The following is a 13,086-nucleotide window of genomic DNA, read 5'->3' on the forward strand; positions in this document are numbered from 1 at the left end:
TAATCATCAACCACCACAATAACCAATAGCCATACACAGTTATGCTATTTCTCAACCACAATAAAATACATATTTTACATCAACAATATATGTATAACAAACACCAATTACACCCACAACATCATAACAGGTAAATCATTCATTATACAGTGCAACAACTATAACACCCCTCACAATCGTGTACCAAGTACAACAAAGCAACTCATCAACGACAGAGTATTTACCTCATCATTCCTCAAAACACATGATAACCATATTTACCATGAACAACACCCATTTGCACAATTAACAGAAGCAACCACATTATCACAACATACATCATTGCACATATTCAATTAGGTACACAACAACCATTGCACCTCATCAGCTATGCAAAACCAGAATAAACCACATTTGAAGAAAACGATACTTTTTAAAATAAAATCAAGTTGTTATTGTTTTATTCATTTCATATGGTAGAACATTCAATTTAAGGAACAACGTCCAAAACGGCGTCTAAAACGGACTTACGGTTTGAAAGTTACACATATTTAACTTTTTACAAGAAAACAGTTATCGCTACAGCACGCGGCGCAACCAAAGTTCGCGGCGCGACCTGAAGCACGCAAACACGTTCGCGGCGCCAACCTATGCACGCGGCGCGATGCGAGAAAACAAGTACGCCTTCGCGGCGCGCACCTATCTTCGCGGCGCGAACTGGCAAAGTCAGAGCTTTCATCGCATTTGACAGCATTACGGGATTTACCCCAAAATCCCCAAAACCAAACCAAGTTATGTTATGAACCTCAAATACCACCATATCAGCCACATACATGTTATAACACAAATATAACACACAAAGAGGATCATTTAATCATCATAACAATCATATAATCATACAATTCATCAAATCATACAACTCCCCTCAAAATCATCCCAAAACCCCAATCCATCATATAACCAATTGACACAAACAATGCATCTAAATCAGTCCTATTATCTATGATACGATAAAAGATATTAACCGGAAGAGTCCCCCCTTACCTTAGCCAAAGATCTTGATTAGCCCTCTTCCTCTTCTGTTCCTCTTTCACATATCAGCTTTCCAATCTCTCATCTCCTCTGCTCTGCTTTTCACGTTCCTTTTTCCTTTTTCCCAATTTCCTTATTTCCTTTATTTTATGAAAACATAAAATAATTAGTAATGGGCTTACTCCCTTAGCACCCCCATACTACTAATCTCACCATTCTAGCCCAATGGCCCTTAATCCATAATTTTCCAATAATTCAACAAAATACCAAATAATTCTAAATAATAATTTAATTTCCGATTAAATTAAAATTAGAAAATATGGGGTGTTACAACTCTCCCCCACTAAAAGAGTTTTCGTCCTCGAAAACATACCTCAAGTAACCAGCTCGTATAAGAGTCCTCCACCTGACTCTCCAGCTCCCAATTAACATTACCATCATTCAATCCTAAAAATCCATCCGACATAACCAACAGGAAACATGTTTCATACATTCAAATCTCAGTTCTTACGTCGCATTTTGCTATCCAAAAATATATCACTCGCTATATCTCCAAAAGGTTAACAACAACAGAACATTGAGGTACAACCTATACAATACGCTCAACAGCCGAGCAATACAATTACACAATCTATAGTATGATCACACTGATCAACACTGCAGTAATGCATACCATCTACCAACATACCAACCGTAGACATACTCTTCCATCTGAGCGATAAAATAATACTTACACTTTTCACCAACCGCTTCCTTCAAGAAACTCAATACTCATATTCCTATATCATCGGATTTCAACTTTCTGACTCCTCTTAAGTCACACCAGTAATTATCCAACACGTTACATTCCGCTTTTTCCGCACTACTCTGACTACTCATCACAATCATCTATACCAAATAGATTTTGAGTTTTACCCGATTCTGACCCTCTTTACTTATTCGTTCAAGAATCATTCTTCATCATTCATGGTACCAATTTACCACTCAGTAATACTTACTCGCACTCAAAAACAACTTCCTGAGTTACTACCTCTATTAAAACACCTTAACCATCAGAACAAGTATACACACAAGTAGTTATAGTCATACTCATCAGCTTCAATATATCGTTGCTTACAAAATAACTCAAACTGAGTTTCGCTCTTTTCTAAGAATCAAATCAACTTCGTCCTTCATAGAGTGTAATTCCTCATTATATCTGGAATCTACAACATCACCTCAATAACAGCGCAAAATTATTACAACATCATATAGCATCAACTCTTCGCTTTAATTTCGCCGAATACATACTCGTTAACTACGTACAACCGTAATGACATATTCATCATCTCGGAAATTATTCAAAAGAGTTATAATTCTTCGTCACGACATCCTTACATCCACTGGATTCTAAATCCAACATATAGATCAATACATATCCTCTATGTAGGCTTCCGACATATTAATTCCTTACTTCCCGCGAGTAGTACTCATAACACTACTCCACATCACACTTTCGCTGCGCGACTCTGATTACCCATCTTAAGTCATCATCCACCATGTTGCACTCTTTCATATTCACTTCTTCATAAGTTCACACAACATAGTGAGTGATTATTCTCACGGCTTAGTATTCATCACATCTTAAACCATTAAGGTAACAAAACAAGCTTATCTCTTCTATATGATTCCATCTACTACCAACAAGAGATTTAGGGTGATCAAGTCCTAAATTTGTCAATATTAGTTGAAAATCATATTTAAGCATAAACCGTCGTTACTACATAATAGTGTCCATTTCCGAGTTTGCACCCAAACTCATTAACATCGTCATAGTTCAATAATCCACTACGGTGTCCTTCTTCTAGAATATTCTTCCGAAGCTCAAAACATCAGTTACACAAATCCAATCACTCAACCTCATTATATTATTCCCGTCGATTCTGAATTCACCGCCTTTACCTTGGTAATTCAAAGTCAACCTATCGATCAACTCAACATCATCTTTCTGACCTTCTCTAATCTCGTTAAGAATACCACTAGTCATCTTCTAGCATACTCAATCTAACACTATTAGGATCACCTTCACATACCAACTCAAGTCTCTAAAGTGTCTAATTAAATCCAACTCATTCATCCTTAGCACCGACATATTTAAAAACTTCCTACGCAACACAATAGCACAACATTCATAACTCGTGGTTTTAATCCAAATTCTATTACATCCTTCACGTCCAATTATCATCCCACTCGGAATCTCAACAAAGTCTCCCTCACGTCAACAATGTTAGAAATTCCCTACAATCCTTCTTTTATACTTATCGTTACCTTGCCATCACAAATACGATTCCAAGGGTTCTAAAGTTTGTCCGATCTTTACTACTAATTTACTCATTCACTAAAATCCATCGGTATTCAAATCGTCTTTGTGACCGAACATCTCATCGACTTATTCATCAACAACATGTTCTACTCCACGTCGTTTCAAACAATCGCGGTAGTAGGCATTCTTATTCAACAAGTTTCACGCTTCTATAACCGACTTCAGAACCTCTTCTCATAGGGTCACTCTACCGTATTTATAACTCTTCCATAAATTAGAACACAATCCCTCCTCCTCGTAGGTTCAAACGGCACATTAATCCGACACTCGGAACCCAAGATATGAATTTTCCAATCATTGTCCGAAAATGCAACACTGACATCATGCAGCGACACTCTATACGATATATCCAAAACTCCTCAATTGGTAAATTCAATTCTTAAAATTACTTCTCAAAAAAACCTTCCAAGTATTCCTTCGATCCATTCAACACTGACACTGACATCCCGTGCAGTACCAATAAACAAGTCTAGTTATAAGAGCAAGAGTAACCGTAACTTCGCCTCCTTCCAACGTCATTCTGTCACAATTAATTATGTTACAGCTGCTGCAACCATTTTTATAACAAAGTTCATCTCGTTAGCTTTCCGACGCTTCAAACGGAACTCAATTCGGATGTCCAGAACTCCAGTTATGAATTTTCGGAGTTCCGCAGCTATTCAGCAATTTTCCTGCGTTTTGCTTACGAAAATCTCTCTCCAAAACTCATTCTCTTCAACTCTATCACATTCCAAACAGCCCCTTATCATATCTCTTTACTTCCAAACATCATTATAACTTGAGCAACACTTCCCATCGCCGAAGCGCAAATTCTGGAACATTACTACATCAATCCTCTTCGCAAACTTGCAGCTGAACCTCTTCTGAGTCGTAAGGCTACTCAACTGACAGCTTCGCAGCACACCAGCACAGCTGACACATTGCAACTTTCCAATTTCCTTCTCTTACAATAACTGTCAATTACCTCTAATCATCTTCCTTCAAGATGTTCCAACTCAATTCCCAGTGAAGTCTTAATTCCAAGTCACCTTCAATTCGGAAAACAACAAACTCCGACAACACTCGCACTGTTGCCAACAACAGCCTACTGAATCAATCTTCTTGCAACTGAAACATAACCGAGAAGCGAAGCTTCTCCCCCACTTGTTTCAATCCAACACCTGCAACAAAACAGCCAAGTACCGACAGTGATTCCCTCACATGTCGTGTACCAAGGGATAAAACGCCGACAGTGTACAACTGTCGCGCCACTCAACTGACTCGACAATTGGCCGGACGGACCGACCTGCTCTGATACCACTATTGTAACACCCTTCTAAACCCCGCGGAAATTAATAAAATAATTCAGAGTAAAACATGAAAACAAGGGTGCCACAATTCAATTTAAAACAAATTATCATAAATCAATTGTCATGCTTCACTTAGGGGAAAATCATCCATTTAACAAAATCATGTTTCTATACAGCGGAATATTAATCAACAGATAAGCATAACATCATCTATGCAATATCTCACAAAATTACTCCAATAACAACAAAATAGAGTATCATCATAAACTCTAAACTAACGTTCCCCAGTGTTTCAATATCAGAGTATGACACCGACGCTATACCAAATAAACTGACTCATGAGCTAATCCTCACCGAGCCAAAAGCCGCTACTTGCCAATCTGAAATCATCAAAGTAAGGGTGAGTCTCATTCACAATTAACAAATGTTATCGAATCATAAACAATAACACATCATAGTCACATTATTCATCCAATTTCGTTATATTCAGATTGTCAGGAAGTACTCATCAACACACAACACAAATAGAATACATTACCAAGAGGCAACACCATAATTCATCCAAACAAATCATAACCATTACACAATCATCACATATTATAACATTGGACAATCTTCCATTCATGTTATAATAACACAAGTAACCTAATGCAAATGCAACTATATGCATGTGGTACCAAAATCTGGGATAACCCAACTCACCGATCCACCATCGTCAAGGATACGGCAACACCCACTCACTAATTCCACACAATGGGAATTAGCTACCACTGATCCACCATCGTCAAGGATCAGCCACATAATGATTATGAATGCATGTATCAACCATAACATGCTTATCACCCACATAAATCAACCAAATGTCATAATCATCAACCACCACAATAACCAATAGCCATACACAGTTATGCTATTTCTCAACCACAATAAAATACATATTTTACATCAACAATATATGTATAACAAACACCAATTACACCCACAACATCATAACAGGTAAATCATTCATTATACAGTGCAACAACTATAACACCCCTCACAATCGTGTACCAAGTACAACAAAGCAACTCATCAACGACAGAGTATTTACCTCATCATTCCTCAAAACACATGATAACCATATTTACCATGAACAACACCCATTTGCACAATTAACAGAAGCAACCACATTATCACAACATACATCATTGCACATATTCAATTAGGTACACAACAACCATTGCACCTCATCAGCTATGCAAAACCAGAATAAACCACATTTGAAGAAAACGATACTTTTTAAAATAAAATCAAGTTGTTATTGTTTTATTCATTTCATATGGTAGAACATTCAATTTAAGGAACAACGTCCAAAACGGCGTCTAAAACGGACTTACGGTTTGAAAGTTACACATATTTAACTTTTTACAAGAAAACAGTTATCGCTACAGCACGCGGCGCAACCAAAGTTCGCGGCGCGACCTGAAGCACGCAAACACGTTCGCGGCGCCAACCTATGCACGCGGCGCGATGCGAGAAAACAAGTACGCCTTCGCGGCGCGCACCTATCTTCGCGGCGCGAACTGGCAAAGTCAGAGCTTTCATCGCATTTGACAGCATTACGGGATTTACCCCAAAATCCCCAAAACCAAACCAAGTTATGTTATGAACCTCAAATACCACCATATCAGCCACATACATGTTATAACACAAATATAACACACAAAGAGGATCATTTAATCATCATAACAATCATATAATCATACAATTCATCAAATCATACAACTCCCCTCAAAATCATCCCAAAACCCCAATCCATCATATAACCAATTGACACAAACAATGCATCTAAATCAGTCCTATTATCTATGATACGATAAAAGATATTAACCGGAAGAGTCCCCCCTTACCTTAGCCAAAGATCTTGATTAGCCCTCTTCCTCTTCTGTTCCTCTTTCACATATCAGCTTTCCAATCTCTCATCTCCTCTGCTCTGCTTTTCACGTTCCTTTTTCCTTTTTCCCAATTTCCTTATTTCCTTTATTTTATGAAAACATAAAATAATTAGTAATGGGCTTACTCCCTTAGCACCCCCATACTACTAATCTCACCATTCTAGCCCAATGGCCCTTAATCCATAATTTTCCAATAATTCAACAAAATACCAAATAATTCTAAATAATAATTTAATTTCCGATTAAATTAAAATTAGAAAATATGGGGTGTTACAACTCTCCCCCACTAAAAGAGTTTTCGTCCTCGAAAACATACCTCAAGTAACCAGCTCGTATAAGAGTCCTCCACCTGACTCTCCAGCTCCCAATTAACATTACCATCATTCAATCCTAAAAATCCATCCGACATAACCAACAGGAAACATGTTTCATACATTCAAATCTCAGTTCTTACGTCGCATTTTGCTATCCAAAAATATATCACTCGCTATATCTCCAAAAGGTTAACAACAACAGAACATTGAGGTACAACCTATACAATACGCTCAACAGCCGAGCAATACAATTACACAATCTATAGTATGATCACACTGATCAACACTGCAGTAATGCATACCATCTACCAACATACCAACCGTAGACATACTCTTCCATCTGAGCGATAAAATAATACTTACACTTTTCACCAACCGCTTCCTTCAAGAAACTCAATACTCATATTCCTATATCATCGGATTTCAACTTTCTGACTCCTCTTAAGTCACACCAGTAATTATCCAACACGTTACATTCCGCTTTTTCCGCACTACTCTGACTACTCATCACAATCATCTATACCAAATAGATTTTGAGTTTTACCCGATTCTGACCCTCTTTACTTATTCGTTCAAGAATCATTCTTCATCATTCATGGTACCAATTTACCACTCAGTAATACTTACTCGCACTCAAAAACAACTTCCTGAGTTACTACCTCTATTAAAACACCTTAACCATCAGAACAAGTATACACACAAGTAGTTATAGTCATACTCATCAGCTTCAATATATCGTTGCTTACAAAATAACTCAAACTGAGTTTCGCTCTTTTCTAAGAATCAAATCAACTTCGTCCTTCATAGAGTGTAATTCCTCATTATATCTGGAATCTACAACATCACCTCAATAACAGCGCAAAATTATTACAACATCATATAGCATCAACTCTTCGCTTTAATTTCGCCGAATACATACTCGTTAACTACGTACAACCGTAATGACATATTCATCATCTCGGAAATTATTCAAAAGAGTTATAATTCTTCGTCACGACATCCTTACATCCACTGGATTCTAAATCCAACATATAGATCAATACATATCCTCTATGTAGGCTTCCGACATATTAATTCCTTACTTCCCGCGAGTAGTACTCATAACACTACTCCACATCACACTTTCGCTGCGCGACTCTGATTACCCATCTTAAGTCATCATCCACCATGTTGCACTCTTTCATATTCACTTCTTCATAAGTTCACACAACATAGTGAGTGATTATTCTCACGGCTTAGTATTCATCACATCTTAAACCATTAAGGTAACAAAACAAGCTTATCTCTTCTATATGATTCCATCTACTACCAACAAGAGATTTAGGGTGATCAAGTCCTAAATTTGTCAATATTAGTTGAAAATCATATTTAAGCATAAACCGTCGTTACTACATAATAGTGTCCATTTCCGAGTTTGCACCCAAACTCATTAACATCGTCATAGTTCAATAATCCACTACGGTGTCCTTCTTCTAGAATATTCTTCCGAAGCTCAAAACATCAGTTACACAAATCCAATCACTCAACCTCATTATATTATTCCCGTCGATTCTGAATTCACCGCCTTTACCTTGGTAATTCAAAGTCAACCTATCGATCAACTCAACATCATCTTTCTGACCTTCTCTAATCTCGTTAAGAATACCACTAGTCATCTTCTAGCATACTCAATCTAACACTATTAGGATCACCTTCACATACCAACTCAAGTCTCTAAAGTGTCTAATTAAATCCAACTCATTCATCCTTAGCACCGACATATTTAAAAACTTCCTACGCAACACAATAGCACAACATTCATAACTCGTGGTTTTAATCCAAATTCTATTACATCCTTCACGTCCAATTATCATCCCACTCGGAATCTCAACAAAGTCTCCCTCACGTCAACAATGTTAGAAATTCCCTACAATCCTTCTTTTATACTTATCGTTACCTTGCCATCACAAATACGATTCCAAGGGTTCTAAAGTTTGTCCGATCTTTACTACTAATTTACTCATTCACTAAAATCCATCGGTATTCAAATCGTCTTTGTGACCGAACATCTCATCGACTTATTCATCAACAACATGTTCTACTCCACGTCGTTTCAAACAATCGCGGTAGTAGGCATTCTTATTCAACAAGTTTCACGCTTCTATAACCGACTTCAGAACCTCTTCTCATAGGGTCACTCTACCGTATTTATAACTCTTCCATAAATTAGAACACAATCCCTCCTCCTCGTAGGTTCAAACGGCACATTAATCCGACACTCGGAACCCAAGATATGAATTTTCCAATCATTGTCCGAAAATGCAACACTGACATCATGCAGCGACACTCTATACGATATATCCAAAACTCCTCAATTGGTAAATTCAATTCTTAAAATTACTTCTCAAAAAAACCTTCCAAGTATTCCTTCGATCCATTCAACACTGACACTGACATCCCGTGCAGTACCAATAAACAAGTCTAGTTATAAGAGCAAGAGTAACCGTAACTTCGCCTCCTTCCAACGTCATTCTGTCACAATTAATTATGTTACAGCTGCTGCAACCATTTTTATAACAAAGTTCATCTCGTTAGCTTTCCGACGCTTCAAACGGAACTCAATTCGGATGTCCAGAACTCCAGTTATGAATTTTCGGAGTTCCGCAGCTATTCAGCAATTTTCCTGCGTTTTGCTTACGAAAATCTCTCTCCAAAACTCATTCTCTTCAACTCTATCACATTCCAAACAGCCCCTTATCATATCTCTTTACTTCCAAACATCATTATAACTTGAGCAACACTTCCCATCGCCGAAGCGCAAATTCTGGAACATTACTACATCAATCCTCTTCGCAAACTTGCAGCTGAACCTCTTCTGAGTCGTAAGGCTACTCAACTGACAGCTTCGCAGCACACCAGCACAGCTGACACATTGCAACTTTCCAATTTCCTTCTCTTACAATAACTGTCAATTACCTCTAATCATCTTCCTTCAAGATGTTCCAACTCAATTCCCAGTGAAGTCTTAATTCCAAGTCACCTTCAATTCGGAAAACAACAAACTCCGACAACACTCGCACTGTTGCCAACAACAGCCTACTGAATCAATCTTCTTGCAACTGAAACATAACCGAGAAGCGAAGCTTCTCCCCCACTTGTTTCAATCCAACACCTGCAACAAAACAGCCAAGTACCGACAGTGATTCCCTCACATGTCGTGTACCAAGGGATAAAACGCCGACAGTGTACAACTGTCGCGCCACTCAACTGACTCGACAATTGGCCGGACGGACCGACCTGCTCTGATACCACTATTGTAACACCCTTCTAAACCCCGCGGAAATTAATAAAATAATTCAGAGTAAAACATGAAAACAAGGGTGCCACAATTCAATTTAAAACAAATTATCATAAATCAATTGTCATGCTTCACTTAGGGGAAAATCATCCATTTAACAAAATCATGTTTCTATACAGCGGAATATTAATCAACAGATAAGCATAACATCATCTATGCAATATCTCACAAAATTACTCCAATAACAACAAAATAGAGTATCATCATAAACTCTAAACTAACGTTCCCCAGTGTTTCAATATCAGAGTATGACACCGACGCTATACCAAATAAACTGACTCATGAGCTAATCCTCACCGAGCCAAAAGCCGCTACTTGCCAATCTGAAATCATCAAAGTAAGGGTGAGTCTCATTCACAATTAACAAATGTTATCGAATCATAAACAATAACACATCATAGTCACATTATTCATCCAATTTCGTTATATTCAGATTGTCAGGAAGTACTCATCAACACACAACACAAATAGAATACATTACCAAGAGGCAACACCATAATTCATCCAAACAAATCATAACCATTACACAATCATCACATATTATAACATTGGACAATCTTCCATTCATGTTATAATAACACAAGTAACCTAATGCAAATGCAACTATATGCATGTGGTACCAAAATCTGGGATAACCCAACTCACCGATCCACCATCGTCAAGGATACGGCAACACCCACTCACTAATTCCACACAATGGGAATTAGCTACCACTGATCCACCATCGTCAAGGATCAGCCACATAATGATTATGAATGCATGTATCAACCATAACATGCTTATCACCCACATAAATCAACCAAATGTCATAATCATCAACCACCACAATAACCAATAGCCATACACAGTTATGCTATTTCTCAACCACAATAAAATACATATTTTACATCAACAATATATGTATAACAAACACCAATTACACCCACAACATCATAACAGGTAAATCATTCATTATACAGTGCAACAACTATAACACCCCTCACAATCGTGTACCAAGTACAACAAAGCAACTCATCAACGACAGAGTATTTACCTCATCATTCCTCAAAACACATGATAACCATATTTACCATGAACAACACCCATTTGCACAATTAACAGAAGCAACCACATTATCACAACATACATCATTGCACATATTCAATTAGGTACACAACAACCATTGCACCTCATCAGCTATGCAAAACCAGAATAAACCACATTTGAAGAAAACGATACTTTTTAAAATAAAATCAAGTTGTTATTGTTTTATTCATTTCATATGGTAGAACATTCAATTTAAGGAACAACGTCCAAAACGGCGTCTAAAACGGACTTACGGTTTGAAAGTTACACATATTTAACTTTTTACAAGAAAACAGTTATCGCTACAGCACGCGGCGCAACCAAAGTTCGCGGCGCGACCTGAAGCACGCAAACACGTTCGCGGCGCCAACCTATGCACGCGGCGCGATGCGAGAAAACAAGTACGCCTTCGCGGCGCGCACCTATCTTCGCGGCGCGAACTGGCAAAGTCAGAGCTTTCATCGCATTTGACAGCATTACGGGATTTACCCCAAAATCCCCAAAACCAAACCAAGTTATGTTATGAACCTCAAATACCACCATATCAGCCACATACATGTTATAACACAAATATAACACACAAAGAGGATCATTTAATCATCATAACAATCATATAATCATACAATTCATCAAATCATACAACTCCCCTCAAAATCATCCCAAAACCCCAATCCATCATATAACCAATTGACACAAACAATGCATCTAAATCAGTCCTATTATCTATGATACGATAAAAGATATTAACCGGAAGAGTCCCCCCTTACCTTAGCCAAAGATCTTGATTAGCCCTCTTCCTCTTCTGTTCCTCTTTCACATATCAGCTTTCCAATCTCTCATCTCCTCTGCTCTGCTTTTCACGTTCCTTTTTCCTTTTTCCCAATTTCCTTATTTCCTTTATTTTATGAAAACATAAAATAATTAGTAATGGGCTTACTCCCTTAGCACCCCCATACTACTAATCTCACCATTCTAGCCCAATGGCCCTTAATCCATAATTTTCCAATAATTCAACAAAATACCAAATAATTCTAAATAATAATTTAATTTCCGATTAAATTAAAATTAGAAAATATGGGGTGTTACAAAGAAGGATTCCAAGTGTTAAAAAAGAGGTTGACTAGCGCTCCTATCTTGATTTTTCCGAATCCGACAGAATCGTTTGTGGTATATTGTGACGCATCACTAATGGGTTTAGGTGGTGTAGTGATGCAAAATCAACAAGTGGTCGCTTATGCGTCGAGGCAACTCAAAGTGCATGAGAGGAATTATCCAACTCATGATTTAGAGTTAGCAGCTGTGGTTTTTGTGTTAAAGTTGTGGCGACATTATTTGTATGGCTTGAGATTCGAAGTGTTCAGTGATCATAAGAGTCTGAAGTATCTCTTTGATCAGAAAGAGCTTAATATGAGGCAGAGGAGGTGGCTAGAATTCCTTAAAGTAGGGATGGCAACGGGTGCCCACGGGTGCGGGTTTTATACTACCCAAACCCGCACCCGAAATTACCACCCGAACCCGAACCCAAACCCAAAAGCTATTCGGGTGACAAAATAACACCCACGCCCACACCCGTTGGGTTCGGGTTTTTTCACCCAAACCCAAACCCGCAACAAAAATACATAAAATATATTTTTCCTTCAATTTTCTTACAACTTTCCATAATATATATATATATATATATATATATATATATATGGATATATATATATATTATAATATATATTATATAATAATATATATTATATAATAATATATATTATATATATATATATAT

This window comes from Vicia villosa, linkage group LG7, assembly GCF_029867415.1.
Source record: "Vicia villosa cultivar HV-30 ecotype Madison, WI linkage group LG7, Vvil1.0, whole genome shotgun sequence".
In the NCBI taxonomy this organism is placed as follows: domain Eukaryota; kingdom Viridiplantae; phylum Streptophyta; class Magnoliopsida; order Fabales; family Fabaceae; genus Vicia; species Vicia villosa.